The sequence below is a fragment of the Macaca mulatta genome, chromosome 17, assembly GCF_049350105.2.
Source record: "Macaca mulatta isolate MMU2019108-1 chromosome 17, T2T-MMU8v2.0, whole genome shotgun sequence".
Classification (NCBI taxonomy): domain Eukaryota; kingdom Metazoa; phylum Chordata; class Mammalia; order Primates; family Cercopithecidae; genus Macaca; species Macaca mulatta.
Genome location: NC_133422.1, coordinates 4,952,876 through 4,969,241, shown reverse-complemented (window position 1 = coordinate 4,969,241; position 16,366 = coordinate 4,952,876).

Below are 16,366 nucleotides of genomic sequence, written 5' to 3'. Positions count from 1 at the left end.
ACCGTATTATCAGAGAGTTATTTAACAGTTAACAGTGGAGGAAATCAAACACCTTCTTTTAAAAGAATGAATCGTGAAGTCTTAAAGTCAGTGAAGAATATTAATTAATGGAGAGGAACATAAAAAATAAAACCCACGAATAGAGTTTAGTAATCAGCACCTATTTAGAAGAACAATAAGAAATTGACATGATTGAAATATATAAAAGAAAGTAGAAATAAATTTCCAAAGAGGGGGCACTTCATTGGGCCCTTGATGCTCGGCTAATAAGTTTCCATTTAGATAAGGACTAACAGGAGGGTGCTAAGTTTTATTCTTTTCAAAAGTTATATATCAAATATGGTAAAGATTGTCATTTTAACCACGTTTAAAATGATTAAGAGTGAGGAGTCCAGAGAAGTGGCAAAAGTAACAATTCCATCATGCAGTGACTAGAACACCTGGCAGAAAACAAGAAGAGCATTGGGTACATTTAGAAAAGGTAGAAGAAAAGCAGTAAGTTTGTGCCCAATTGTAGTTAGGGGTTAATCATAACCTCCTGTTTCTTTCAGATGCTAAATTTCCGTAGTAATTCCAGATCTTGACTATAGTTGGTAATGAGGGACAATTGGGAAAAGAAGCTTATTTTGAGGGAATTTGAAGTGTTAGTAGTTAGAGATGTGGGTTTTTTTGTTTGTTTGTTTTTGTTTTTTGAGACGGAGTCTCGCTATGTCGCCCAGGGTGGAGTGCAGTGGCCGGATCTCAGCTCACTGCAAGCTCCGCTTCCCGGGTTTTTACGCCATTCTCCTGCCTCAGCCTCCCGAGTAGCCGGGACTACAGGCGCCCACCACCTCGCCCGGCTAGTTTTTTGTATTTTTTTTAGTAGAGACGGGGTTTCACCTTGTTAGCCAGGATGGTCTCGAACTCCTGACCTCGTGATCCGCCCGTCTCGGCCTCCCAAAGTGCTGGGATTACAGGCTTGAGCCACCGCGCCCGGCCAGAGATGTGGTTTTGTAAAGTAGCAGTCGAAACAAAGATACTTTCTCATGGCATATTTGTGATCTTAGATTTTCCACACCTCTCTGTCCATCATGGCTTTCGAATGAGACTAAGGGAATGTGTTGTACTCGACATAGTGAACTGTCTCCATAGTGCTGCACACACAGGCCTTTCCCTGCTCTCCCTCCTTCTTCCTTTCCGAAAGGGCAGACTCTGAAGCCTGGGCTCCTCCCTCTTTGAAGCAAGGATGACACCAGCGAGTCACCTCTTAACTAAAATGATAAGGGACAGGAAGACTCCTAGTGGCATCTGGTGTCGAGATACACATCATGGATTCTCTTGAGATGGAGGGAACATTAAATTCTAGTCCAAACTCAAGCCACAGTGTGCTTCTGGGAAGCTCTGTGCTCCATTCTTGGAATACTCTGCAAAGGAAAGGTTTGCAGACAGGGTGAGAAATACAAAATGTGTATGAAACTGATGTTCCACTGTCTGCTGAGAATCCAAGCTAAGGTCTTTTTGGGAACAGGCGGCTGCTGCTCACCTTAAGCTGTTCCAGCGCCTGCTCCAACTATTGGGACAGATGTAGAAAAAGAAGCAGGGTCCCCAGAGAGATGTCTCTGAGCTGAAGGCCACTTCAAGCTTCAAAAGCAAACTCAGATCCTAGGGACTTGACTGAGGGATGGGGAGGGAGGGGAAGTGGGCTAAAAAGAGATAATGACACAGCTTTAGAAAGTACTAACTGATGGCACCCTCCCTTGATCCTTGCAGAAGATTGCTGCTTTTTTTTTTTTGTTTTTCTTAAGAATGTCTTGCTCTGTTGCCCAGAATGGAGTGCAGTGTGATTACAGCTCACTGCAACTTCCGCCTCCTGGGCTCAAGTCATTCTCCCACCTCAGCCTCCTGAGTAGCTGGGACTACAGGCATGGCTAATTTTTGTGTTTTTTTTTTTTTTTTTTTTGGTAGAGAAGGGGTTTCACCATGTTTTCCAGGCTGGCCTCCAACTCCTGGGCTCAAGCAATCTGCTCACCTCTGCCCCCAAAATGCTGGGATTACAGGTGTGAGCCACTGAGCCCAAGATTGCTGCTTATTTCTGTTGGTATCAAGGGTGGAAGAGTGTGTGTTACTACCAGCCTGGACAAAAACATTTCCGTGGTCAGGTTCTCTGGCACCTCTCTGATCCTGCAGAGTTATTGGCTCCTGCCAGGGGCCAGTCTCAGCTGTCGCTGGTGTGGCCTTTGTGGCAGCCTCTGGTACCGTTCAAATGTCCTGGAGTGTTGACTTCTATCAAAGAGGGAAAATGGGGCCATCCCCAGCCCTAACTCCAGAATCGTGTCCTTTGCTGCCTCTAGTCATCTGGATACCCAATTCTGCCTTGAGGTGAGTGGGCCCTGGGTAACTGCGATGCAGGCACCTGGAGGCACTCGCCTGGAGAACCAGGAACTGGATTTCTCCTGAGACATGTTTGGTCCCAGGGCCATCACCCACAAAGTTCTGGGCAATGTACCCTGATCCCAGCCAGTGCAAATGGCTCCTTGAGTGTTGGCCATAGAGGCCAGGCTGCTGCCGGGAGACTTCCTCAGCCCACGTGTGCTAGTAGCAGCTTCTGCTTGAGATTTTCCTGCTTTTCAAAACAAGCCTGTCCACGCCAATGTTCTCTATTATACCTGCTCATATTGATAAACATTATATATTTGGGATAGGATGTCATGATATATGTATTTTCAGCTCGTTTTAATTAAATTATATACTCCATGTATTTAAGCCGTACTAGATATAGGGGATGGTAGGGAGATATGGTACTAAAATCATGCCATCCTCTGCCCTCTAGGAAGTTGGACTTGAGTTGGAGAGACCAAATTAGTGAAGAACCAATAGTAAACGGGCCAAGAGGGAAAATAATTTAGCACTAACTGGCATGGGCTCTAAGTGCCTTCAGAGTTTAGAGGAAAGAGGTTTCTCTGGGAGAAATGGCATAACGTGTACTACTTAGGATTAGTTATTCAGATTTTCTTCCATCCCTTTGCACCCTCCAAGAAAGTGGGGAGAGAGTCTGGGAGAGCAACTGAGTTGGGGCCTTGTGTGTGTGGCTTCCCTTGGGGGCCCCAGGAGGTCCCTCCTGTGCGCAGGGCCGGCCACCAGCTGGCTCAGCAAGGTGTGACTGTGAGGATCCCCACACGGAGGAGGAGGATCCAGATGACAATGGGAAGAAGAAGTTCCACTTCCTGCTTTGCATCCGACTGGCCTGTGCCTCTGCTGCCCACCCGGCCTCTCCCTGTCCCTGGATTCCTCTCCTACACATGGGACAGTCCCCACCTGGAGCCCTCCCTACGCACCTGTCTCCACTCAGCACGCCTGGCTGTGACTCGGCCAGTGTTCCTCTCCTGACGAGATGAGGGCCGCCTGGGGTTGGAGCCAGGATGAAAAAACAAAACGAAGCTTCAGGCAAGCACGTTTCCACACTGTGTCCTCATTTCTTCATGCACAGGAAATCCGGAGATTGGCATGTGAACATCCTCCAGAAAAGAAACTGACTTTTCAGAAATTAGCAAGTCAGCTCCGGCGATGATCCTGCCTGGAGCTGTAAACACCATGACTGATGGGAGTCAGCAGTGGCATTTCCAGAGGCAGGTGCGGGCCTGTGAGGGGCTCAGACAGGCACACCTTCTCTGCCCGTGGGTACAGCTGCCCCGAAATGTCACGATGGCTGGGGTACTTGAGGTTACCACAGTGTTCATTTTCTGTGACTTACGTTGGCGAATAAGATGCTTTTTATTGTATTTAAAGGATACAACATGATGTTCTGATATACTTATGCCTGTGAGATAGTTATGATTATCAAGCAAATTCACATATCCATCCCCTGCTACAGTTATCCTTTGTGTGTGTGTGTGTGTGTGTGTGTGTCCATGTGATGGGAGCATGGAAAATCTACTCTATGAGCACATTTCCTGGATCTCATACAATGTTGCCACTACAGGGCTCACGCTGGGCCTCGAACCTCTAGACGTTCTCACTCCACATATCTGCGGCTTTGGGTCCTTTGCTCTGCCTCTCTCCATTCCCCCAAGTCCCCCATAATGAGATGCTTTTTCAGAAAATTACCATTTTCCATTTAATAGGCGATTGAAAAAAAACTTCAGTCTGAGTTTTTTGATTTTTGTTTTTCAATCTTAGAATGAAAACAGGTTTCCCCCCATGTGAATCATCCCCACTTTTATCATACAAAGTTGTAACACATATAAGGCCAGGCGCAGTGGCTCACGCCTGTAATCCCAGCACTTTGGGAGGCCGAGGCAGGCGGATCACAAGGGCAAGAGATGGAGACCATCCTGGCCAACATTGTGAAACCCCGTCTCTACTAAAAATACAAAAATTAGCCAGGTGTGGTGGCGGACACCTGTAGTCCCAGCTACTCAGGAGGCTGAGGCAGGAGAATCACTTGAACCCAGGAGGTGGAGGTTGCAGTGAGCCGAGATCGTGCCACTGCACTCCAGCCTGGCGACAGAGTGAAACTCCATCTCAAAAGAAATAAATAAATAAAAGAAAGTTATAACACATAAACATATACACAACACATACATGTATGTAAACTGTATATAACATAAAAGACGTTATTCACACAAATACGCTCGTTAACTCAGAAGGAATGTGAGACTCTTTGATAAGTGGGAGGCTGCCTTCTTGGTCACTGGCTCCCACGCTCTCCAGAGCTGGGGGGACAAACACAGACAGACACACTAACATTTATTTATTCCTGAACTATTGATTGGAGGCTTGTGATATGTGAGCAGCATCATGCCAGACCCATCCCCTGAAAGAGCTTTCAGCCTGTCTGGGGAGATAAGGCATTACCCTTAGGTGAGAATATTAACATAAGAGGAGTCCGAAGCCAGTCCGAAGGCCGGTGCTGGCTCAACAGGTCAGACCTGCTGTTCAGAGCAGTGAGGAAGGGATGAGCTCTAGGCAAGGAAAGGGGAGCAATTCTGGAAGGGGCTCAAGTTCAAGTGGATTCTGAAGGCTGGGCAAGCTGAGGAGGAGGGTGGTGTGTGATGTGGGAGAAAACAGGCAGGAGGAGACTGGCTCCTGCAGAGTCCGGGGTGGGTGTAGGAAGGAACGCGGCGGCCCAGCAGACGGTCCCATCAGAGCACAGCAGGAGTCTGGTTGCCGAGCCAGGTGGGCTTTGCAGACACTGGGCTTTATTCTTGTGCTTTGAGGCCCTTGAGAATGACAGCAGCATGATGCAAACAACCTTTTTTTTTTTTTTTTTTTTTTTTTTGAGACGGAGTGTCGCTCTGTCGCCCAGGCTGGAGTGCAGTGGCCAGATCTCAGCTCACTGCAAGCTCTGCCTCCCGGGTTCACACCATTCTCCTGCCTCAGCCTCCCAAGTAGCTGGGACTACAGGCGCCCGCCACCTCGCCCGGCTAATTTTTTGTATTTTTTTTTTTTTTTTTTTTTTTTTTTGAGACGGAGTCTTGCTCTGTCACCCAGGCTGGAGTGCAGTGGCCGGATCTCAGCTCACTGCAAGCTCCGCCTCCCGGGTTTACGCCATTCTCCTGCCTCAGCCTCCCGAGTAGCTGGGACTACAGGCGCCCGCCACCGCGCCCGGCTAGGTTTTTTGTATTTTTAGTAGAGACGGGGTTTCACCGTGTTAGCCAGGATGGTCTCGATCTCCTGACCTCGTGATCCGCCCGCCTCGGCCTCCCAAAGTGCTGGGATTACAGGCTTGAGCCACCGCGCCCGGCCATTTTTTGTATTTTTAGTAGAGGTGGGGTTTCACCCTGTTCGCCAGGATGGTCTCGATCTCCTGACCTCGTGATCCGCCCATCTCGGCCTCCCAAAGTGCTGGGATTACAGGCGTGAGCCACCGTGCCCGGCCAGAAACAACTTTTAGGAGAAGATGAGAGGATCTGTCGCAAAAAAACAAGAGCCCTCTTGACTTTGTGAAGTTGCTTGGCCTGCAACTGTTCCAGCCTGAGACTCCGGCCTGGGTTGCCCTGTGCTAACTCCTGCCAGGAGCGGATCTGTACCAGGAGACTCCTGCCTCTGCCAGATGCAGTGGAGCCCCCTACACTGCCAATTTCCCTAAGACTATTTCAGACACTATTTATTTACCCTATCAAGAGTCTTTGAGATGAAACCAGGAAAAGCGCAAATGACTGTCACCCAATCTAAGAGAAATGTCCATGTCTCCTCCCCCTCCATGCCCCTGATACATGGATATTTATCCATGTTTCCAGGGTGAACCGAACTGCTCTAAGAGTTGTGTGGGGAGGCGGGAGCTAGGGAATCAGAGAATGTCACAAAGGACCTGGCTGCCTCGATCACAAAGATTAGCTTCAATCTAATAATGAGGGGGCTGTCATTCTTAAACGATGATCTAAATTAATTTTTTAAAAAGTAGGATTTGAGATCATGGCTTTTTGTTTGTTTGTTTGTTTTGAGACAGAGTTTTTTCACTCTCACTGCCCAGGCTGGAGTGCAGTGGCATGATCTCGGCTCACTGCAACCTCCACCTCCCAGGTTCAAGCGATTCTCCTGCCTCAGCCTCCCAAGTAGCTGGGATTACAGGCACCTGCCACCACGTCCTGCTAATTTTTTGTATTTAGTAGAGATGGGTTTCACCCCATGTTGGTCAGGCTGGTCTTGAACTTGTGACTTCAGGTGATCCACCCGCCTTGGCCTCCCAAAGTGCTGGGATTACAGATGTGAGCCGCCGCGCCCGGCATGGTTCTTTTTCTAGTTAATAGAGCTGTGTTCATCCCCCCAAATTTTCATGCCAGATCTGTCCCTTGTGAGATGCCAGGCTGGGTTTTGGGGTGCATTAGAACAACTTTGTCCTTTTGTGGCCAGTGTCCCTCCAGGGCAGGCACAGATAATGATTACTTCGTTACCTTGGCCACCTTTCTTTCTCTCTCAGGTGCTTTAAATAACTGGGTAATTCAACATCTAAGTCAGCATGAAACAAGCTGGTCTCGTTCTGTGAACACATCTATCTTGGGATCAGCACGTCACAAAGACAAGACATTTCCTCTTGGAACAAGTGGGAAAAAAAGAGAAGGCGCCCAGCCCACATCCCAGTCTCACACACGCCAGCCCTGACTTAGTCCTTGCTAACCCAGAAAGGCGCACAGAGTGGGCAGGCCGCTGCCAATGAAGGGTTTAAAAACATACCTAGAGGCCGGGCGTGGTGGCTCACGCCTGTAATCCCAGCACTTTGGGAGGCTGAGGTAGGCGGATCACCTGAGGTCAGGAGTTCAAGATCAGCCTGACCAACATGGAGAAACGTCATCTCTACTAAAAATACAAAAAATTAGCCGGACATGGTGGTGCATGCCTGTAATTCCAGCTACTTGGGAGGCTGAGGCAGGAGAATTGCTTGAACCCGGGAGGTGGAGGTTGCGGTGAGCCAAGATCGCACCATTGCACTCCAGCCTGGGCAATGAAACTCTGTCTCAAAAAAAAAAAAAAAAAAAAAAAAACAACACCTAGAGACTTCAGGCATGAAAAAAATAAGTAAAGAGAATGAAAACACAACTGTGCTGTCGTGGGATAACCGGGAGAAAACTACTAGCTGCTTGGCTGCAGGTTCTCCTGGAAAGTCCGCCAGAGAGGTGGCGGTGGCTGAGGCCCTGCGGTCTCATCCACCACTCACACAGGTTGGGTGGTGCCAGGCCAGCTCCTAAAGCAGACTTGGGTGCAGGGAGATGGAAGTGGGAAAGGCCCAGCTTAACCTCAGGACACCCTCTCCTGGTTCATGCGAGGGAAAAAAGGTAAATTTATGGGTGATCTTTTTGTGCCTGTGAAATGTCCCCTTAGGAAATAAAGCCACTGGTTGCTGAAGCACAGTATGTGTTAATATGCAACCAGCATAAGTATAGCCTGGGTAACAGGCAGAGTCAGACAAGCAGGACCAGTGGCATTTGATTAATGAGTTGATAAATGGAGCAGGGCCTGGCTGCCTGCAGCCGCAGGAGGACGTAAAACTGCAGGGAAGCGCTCCATAACCCTTCCCTGTTACGGGAATTGAAACCAAGGCTTTGAAGATGATAAGACCAAAGTATTTTACTAAGGTTCTTTAAAGTGTCTCATAATACGTAGTTTGTGTAAAAAAGACAAGATGATGAGATTTAAATCAGCCCTGCAAAGATGGCAGAGAATAGATTCTTCCCAGTCTGAGCTCTTGCAATAGCACCCCACACAGAAGACTTATGCCGGGGTCTCGGTGGGGCAGTCTATCGTCTCTGGTCTAGTGGCTCAGCTGTCACCAGCTTCCAGGCACCAGTGCGTTTGAGCATTTTGCATCCAAGGGCCTTCTAAGCCTCTAGACTGCGCTTTCTCCTCCTCCTAGTTCCTCTTTCCTCACCTTTAGGGTTGCCTGATAAAACACAGGGAGCCCTGTGAGATTTATTACTATGTCTCAAGTATTAAATGGGACATACTTATACTTTACACACAGTTTGTTGTTTAAGTGAAACGCACTTTTTTTTTTTTTTTTTTGAGACGGTCTTGTTCTGCAGCCCAGGATGGAGTGCGGTGGTGCAATCATCAAATTCCTGGGCTTAAGCAATCCTCCCACCTCAGCCTCGTGAGTAGCCAGGACTACATTGAAATGCACATTTAGCTGGCCCTCTGGTGTTTTTATTTGCTGACTCCGGTGGCCCTCCTCCTCCTAGATACTTTAGGTGTGAGTCCTTTGCAGCTTGTCCGTGGGCACATCTGGGGACATTGCCCAAGCTGCACTGCTGTGCTTGTTGCTAGGCCAACTGTGAAAATAAACACATTCTGATTTTCTCTTTTCACCATATCATTCTCTTCCAAGAGCCCATGTGAGCCGGATTTGTGTAAGGTGGTCAACCGGAACAAGTGTAGGAGTCAGGTTGTTTGTTTTAAACAAAAAACCACTTTAGCCAGAAAATTCTAATCACTCTGCAGGGGTCAGATTCTTGGATCTGAGGAGAGCGCTGTGGGAATTCAAGTCCGTCTCAAAACCAAGTTTTCGTTTTTAGAGGGAACCAGCAGAGGGAGCACATTCTACAACACTCCGGGGCCCGGACACAGGGATGAGCTCATCATTCATGGAGGACACCTGGACTCACTCAAGCACCAGGAATTTATGGAACAGCCCCAGGCTTCGCAACCATGTGCCAAATACTTCATTTCTGACTGAGCACAGAATTGCTTGGGTGAAAGACAAGCCCAAGCAAACTAACAAAAATCAAAAGAAACAACAAAACACTCCAACAATGACAGCATAAAGGAACGAGGAACTAGAAAATCTAAAAGAAAAATCGAACGGTGACTGTTTCCCTTCTTCTAGGGTTGGATGGGGCTTGGACCCGTATTCTACCTTTCGGGCTTGTTCTGCTAAAGGAGCATTGTCTGAGCAATGCTCTCCCCACTCTCCCAAGAGCTGAGGCATCATCGTGTTTGCCCTGCCACCCTCTGATGGCTCCATTTCATTTGTTTGTCTTCCTGGAGAGGACGTGTGCTCCTGGAGGCCACGTCTTGTACTTCCCTCAGGTCTTTCAAAGACACTGCCACAGCGACAGGAGTGTCAGGGTGGCCTCTACATCTCGATTCTCTTGGAGAAGTAAAAGAATGTTTTACAAATATCATTTTACAAGGAGACCTCCCTTGTCACCCTCGATTCCAGTAACCGACTTTTGCAATTAGGAAGGTCTTCCTTATAAGCAACTGAAAACACTCATTTTGGGGCTGGAGTTTTTTTCTAGATGAGGGGGTGTTCCTTGATGAAGACGAAACAACATGTTTTAGTTTTTTGTGACCACTAACACATATTTCTTAGCTTGAGAGAGAGATATAATAATTTTTCATAAATGATGCTGAACTGCGAGTCTATAGACCTGAATTCTAGTCCTGCTTTCTTGTTTGCTCACTGAGTTTGCTGGGGACGGAATGAACATTTCACCTTTCCGGGGCCTCAGACAGTGTTGGAGCTGAGGAGATCCATGGGTCCCAAACCCGAAAGAATCTCCTGGGGAGCTTTAAAAATACAGATTTTCAGAACGCACGTCCAAGTAATTCTGAGACAAGCCCTTGAGGTTTATCTTTATAAAGTTCCCCAGGTGCTTCTTATGAACCAGTGGGCTTGAGAACCCCCAGACCACAGCACGTCACTGGTCCTCAGCCTGCCCGTACAGACGCCGAGGCGGCCCCGAGAATCTAACTGCAGTGGTTAGAGGGAGCTGAGGCCACTCCCTGGGGGTGTGTTCTAAGGTCGAGGGCCCTTTAAGATCTCTGTTGACTCTAGCGCTTGCTGGTCTAGACGCTGTCACTTTGCCTTGCCTTTATGTACTTATGTGGTACTTTTATTGCATTTAATTAAAATGCGGTGCTGTGCTCTTATAGTTCCTACCTGTGGACTAAGGGGCAAACATCTCATACCCACCCCCTGAGAAAGGATCTCACTTGTTAAAGAAAAAGGAGGGTGTGAGAGTGTGGGTGAGCCTGCACCGCCAGTTACACCAGCAGCGGCAGCCCGAGATGAGGTGCACAGCTCACCAAGGGCAAGTTCAAGCGTCCCAGTGAGTGTGGGCTTCTGGTTCATGTGTATTGTTGGCATCCATAGAAAACTTTTCATAAATAACATGTGGATTTCATTCTATAAGCAATATATCGAATTAGGATGACCCCACAGTCATCACAGTTCCAATTATTTCTACATTCTTTTTTTTTTTTTTTGAGACAGAGTCTGGCTCTGTCGCCCAGGCTGGAATCCAGGGACACGATCTTGGCTCACTGCAACCTTCACCTCCCGGATTCAAGCGATTCTTCTGCCTCAGCCTCCCTAGTAGCTGGAACTGCAGGCTTGCGCCACCACACCTGGCTAATTTTTGCCTTTTTAGTAGAGACAGGGTTTCACCATATTGGCCAGGCTGGTCTCAAACTCCTGATCTCATGATCTGCCCAACTCAGCCTCCCAGAGTGCTGGGATTACAGGTGTGAGCCACGATGCCTGGCCATTTATCTTAAATGTGACTAGTATGTGTGTGTTTTACACGAGGGCGGAGGAACACGTTATCAGCATTGCAGGGTTTCCAGCTTGAGCCTAACTGTGTCCAGCACCAGGATTAAGCGCTGCCCAGGCATGTCTGGTTAACTACCAGAGTGAACCAAAAGGAAGGCAGCCGGTGGAGGCGCCCCTCACAGCGGAGAAGGTGCCAGGCCCACAAAGGCTGGTCCAGGCCAAATCCTTAGTCCCTGAGAGGACAGGAGAGTGTGTCGTGGTGCGTGTGGTCTCACAGCCCAGCTCACGAACATGTCTCTGGCCCGGGGATGCTGACAGGAAAGCTCCAATGCGTGTCACAGACCTCTGTCAGTGCTGAGGTTCTGGCACCTGCAGGCTCTGGGTGGTGCCTGGAAGACGGAGCCGTTCAGCAGGAACCCGCAGGGAATGGCCGCAAACCCTGGTGTCTGGTGATGTGGAGTGAGCTGTGGGGTGTGGCCAGGGCTGGATCCCAGGAGAGGAAGGAGAGAGACTCCACCTCTCCTGGTGTCTGGAGGCTGCTGGCGGCCTTGTAGGCATCAGGATTCCGAATTAGCAGAGGAGAATGAGATCAGCAGGAGAATAAGGCCAGCATTCACTTCGTCACTTTCCAATTCCAGAGGGCCCCATCTCGGGTCTGGGCACCTGTCATCTCTAGGAAAGATTTCCCAGTTCAGTTCACTGAATCCTGGGCTTTGTCCCTTGCTCTCTACCCTCTGTGGCAGGTTGTTTGGTATGATGTTGTCCTCGAAGTGTGGGAGGGCTGCTCTGCCCAGCTGCAGGGCCAGCGCTGGTCCCAGTCTAGACAATCGCAGCTGCTCAGATCTCCAAGATCACACACATTTTCTCATGAAATGCCTGTAGCTTATTCCTGTAATCCCAGCACTTTGGAAGGCCAAGGCAGAAGGATTGCTTGAGCCCAGGAGTTCAAGACAAGCCTGGGCAACAGAGTGAAACCCCACTTCTACAAAAAAATACAAAAATTGGCCGGGTATGATGGTGCGTGCCTGTAGTCGCAGCTGCTGTGTAGGCTGAAGCCGGAGGATCACTTGAGCCCAGGAGGTCGAGGCTGCTGTGAGCTGAGATCACACCACTGCACCCCGCACTCATCTTTTTACTGTTTCCTTAATATATATTTGTTTTCTGATTTTTTTCTTTTTCTTTTTAACAATGGAGATCAAAGTCAATGTTTCTGTTTTTTTTTTTTTTCCCCAAATGGTGGAAACATTTTCTTTCTTGTATTGTCTTCATTCTCAATCTTCTAGGTTCACTTTCCTGTTGTTCTTTTCTCGTGGAGCATTTGCTTTTGCGCGTGTTTCAAGCACCCTGTCCGTGTGCTCGGAGCTAGTGTGTGCTGCAGACAGGGATGCTGTGTCTCATCAACCCTCAGTGTCTGCTTGTGGCACCAAAACTTCTGCTAGAAGATACTGGTTAGGATTTAGATATACTGATGGGGTATTTCCCCAGAGGCTCTGGAATTGTGAAATAAGTATTAAACTCCTTTTCTGTTAGACCTCAGTGTGTGTTTGAAAGGTTTATGGCCTTGTTCTTCAGCGGAGGAAAGGAGAAAGGGAAAACTCCAGGGGCCACTAAAAGCTTCCCAGTGAGGCTGGCAGTAAGGCTCTTGGACAGCAAGGCCTCTGCTCTAGCACTGAAGCTTCTGCAGCTGTCGAAGGGAAAGGGTCCTACAGGAATCATTTCACTGTGAAAAACGGAGTTTGCTGAGGGCTTGCTGTGCATGCTAGGCCTGCAGTAGACAGCGTGCAGTTTAGGAGAGAAATCGAGGCAGTTCTTAGCCATGTTGGCAGGATAGGATGATGTAGAAAGGAGCAGAGCCCAAATGCAGGACAACTGTCACGCAGGAGAAGAGCACTTTTTCTTTTCTTGTTTTGAGATGGAGCCTCGCTCCGTCGCCAGGCTGGAGTGCGGGAGCACGCTCTCCAGTCACTGCAAGCTCCGCCTCCTGGGTTCAAGTGATTCCCCTGCTTCACCCTCCTGAGTAGCTGGGACTACAGACGCACGCCACCACAGCCAGTTATTTTATTTATTTTTTTAGTAGAGGCGGCGTTTCACCATGTTGGTCAGGCTGGTCTTGAACTCCTGGCGTCAAGTGATCCACCTGCCTCAGCCTCCCAAAGTGCTGGAATTACACGCGGGGACCACCACACCCAGCCAGAAGAGCATTTTCTTACTCCGCACTAAGGGTGGATGGGCTGCTCAGCACGGGGCCTCCTCCACAGACCTGTGACAGGACCCTGGCTGAAGGGCGCTTCCATCTTCAATATGTGGCTTCCAAGGTTGCCTCAGAGAGCACCTTCCACCCAGCTGGCCGGAGGAGAAGGGCCTGTGAAGGGCAGGTGTAGAGGCTGTCCTCAGGCCAGGCCTAGAAGGGGCCTGTACAACCACTATTGAAGTTCACTGGCTAAGAGGCGGTCCTTAGCTGGATCTGATGGCAATAGATGCTGGAAATCAGTTCCAGCTGTGAACCCAGGGAGCTGAAAACATGGATTTTGCCTGGTAGCTGGCAGTGTGCCCTGTCCCAGTTAAGGAATGAGTTGTGTTTCTAAAGTGAAACTATGGATGATTTATATTGGTTTCTGTGTATTTCCCCGTATTTTTCAAAGTCCATTATTACATGTATTATTTTTATAATCAGAACAAGAAAATAGGCTTTATTTTAAAAACCATAATCCTCAACTTTGGAACTTAGGATATTATTATTTTGTTTCATAGAAAGAGTTGAAGTTGCTGTTTGAATTCCCAGGCAGGGTTCGAAAAGCCTATATAATCCACAAAGTAGTTGAAATGTGTCAATCGAAGTAATTTTTAACTCTGCCATGTTTCTCATGAGATTTACAGGTAAATATGAAGCCAACCTGAAACCTGTGCTCTAGCAGCAGGGCGATGAGGCAGGGGCGAGGAGGTGAGGGAGAAGGGAGGAGGGGAGGGGGAGGAAGGGTGGAGGGGAGGAGGGGGAAGAGAGGAGGAGGTGGAGGGGGGAGGCAGGGAGGAGGGTTTACTCCTCTCCAGGGGTGGCTGAGGGTGCCCTGTGCAGAGGGGCTTCCTGCTACTCCCAAGTTGCTGCTGTCCACTTTATGTCACCTGAAGTGCCCTCAGGGTGGCTGTACCTTGCCCAGGCATGCCCACTTTCTACAGTTATCCATCCTCCAAGACTCCTCTTTAATTTCTCCAAACAAAGTGCCTCTTCTTTCATTGACCTTACCTAGGGGTTGTGGGGAAAACCCTCTTTGAATTATTCGGAGAGAAAGAGAGAGGAGGGCACATGGACTTCTCAGAAAACCTGTGATTTTCAAAAAGAAAACTCATTAAGCCAAACGCCTGTGTCATTGGTAGAACTGGAGGCAGGGTTACCGAGTCGGCATTCTCAGAGGGTACTGGGGCAGATGGTTTTGGTTGAGGCCCCATCCCTGGATCAGTATCTCCAGGCACTCCCTGACTTTCCTGGCTTCCTGCTGCCTCCATTTCTCAGAGCCCCCAGTTGATCCCAGCAGCTCCGGGGCACACACAGGAGTGCTCTTCAGGTGTTCCTTGAGCGCTTCCCAGTCTCTCTTCCAGTTATGTGGGCTGGTGGGACAAGTAGAGGCTGTAGGCGGTGAGCGGAAGTACAGTGCTCGCCTGGCTCAAGGCTGTCAGGACGAAGTGTGAGTCCTGGGCACAAGCTTCCTTCTGCTGTGCGGCTGCAAGTGAAGACTGGGGACAGCAGGGCTGCTGGAGGAGCCGGAGCTGCCAAGGAGGCCGTTCTGACCCACGGCTGGGTGTGAGGTGAGTGAGGAAGACCCACATTGGGTTGCACTTCTTCCTTCCTTTCCTTCCTTCCTTCCTTCCTTCCTTCCTTCCTTCCTTCCTTCCTTCCTTCCTTCCTTCCTTCCTTCCTTCCTTCCTTCCTTTCTTTCTTTCTTTCTTTCTTTCTTTCTTTCTTTCTTTCTTTCTTTCTTTCTTTCTTTCTTTCTTTCAGATGTAGTCTCGCTCTGTCACCCGGGTTGCAGTGCAATGGTGCAATCTTGGCTCACCGCGACCTCTGCCTCCTGGGTTCGAGCAATTCTCCTGTCTCAGCCTCCCGAGTAGCTGAGATTACAGGCATGTACCACCACGCCCAGCTAATTTTTGTATTTTTTTTTTTAGTAGAGGTGGAGTTTCACCATGTTGGCCGGGCTGGTCTCAAACTCCTGACCTCAAATGTTTCACCTACCTCGGCCTCCCAAAGTGCTGAGATGACAGGTGTGAGCCACTGTGCCTGGCCTGGGTTGCACTTTTAAGACTTTGGGATTTGCCTGTGACCATGTAGTCCAACTAACAGGCTCATGGAATGGGGAGGGGCCCTCCCTGGAGTGGAAGAATGGAAAAGGGAGGGGTTTTGTAGCCCTAAGGCAGGAGTCACCTTTGAAGATGCTCTCCTTGTTGTGATACTTGATCTGAGGAAGGCTGGTGATGCCACTCATGAGGGAGCTGTTGAGGATGACATCATCATCATCATCATCATCATCATCATATTGGTTTGTGAGCAGAGAAATAATGTGGACAGACTTATTTGACTTTGGGGCAAGGGATGCCTAGAGAGAGGAAAGAAAACAGAGCTGAGATTTTAGCTAAAAGGCAAGACAATTTATCTTACTTCAATAAATTAGCTTCTAGTTGAAGACATGAGGATTGTTAATATAATGAAACATTATAATACAAAAACACGTACAAATATTGAGTGAGCCGTACAGAATACAATAGAAATTTGGTGAAAGAGAGATGACCATAGGCTGGGAGCCCAGGGAAGAGGAAGGTCTTCAGAGAAGAGTGGGAATAGGAGACAGCCTTCTAAGATAGGCCAAATTTAGAAAGAGGAAAAGAAGAGAAGTGGGCCTTCTGGGCGGAAGGATTGACCTGTGCAGATTTTGAGCTAGAAAACCGTGTTAGACTAGTTTGACTGGAGTGTACTGTTTGGAGAAAGGCATGTTACCTGAAGGTAAGACTTCAGAACACTGCAGAGAGCCTCAAGTGCAACTGAATTATCTTTCAACTTTATCTTGCAAGATTCCTATGTCAATGGAATAGTGGATAATTGGCAACAACCTAGACGCCCATCAGTCAGGGACTGGCTAAATATGTCGTGGTGCTTGCATACCATGACACACCACGCAGCAGTTATGAAGACCAAGTTGGACTTACGTGCACTCACATGGAAAACTCTCCAAGATGTTGTCAGGGGAAAACACATCAGGATGGGTCACATCGCTGTGAGGAGCAGGCACACACTCCCAGCTGCGATGCTCCATATTCCTGAACGTACGTCTGTAGAAACACACACAGATGTTTCTGAATGCATCCTCCTTCTAAAAGAAAATGCAAAAACTCATGACAGTTGTTAAT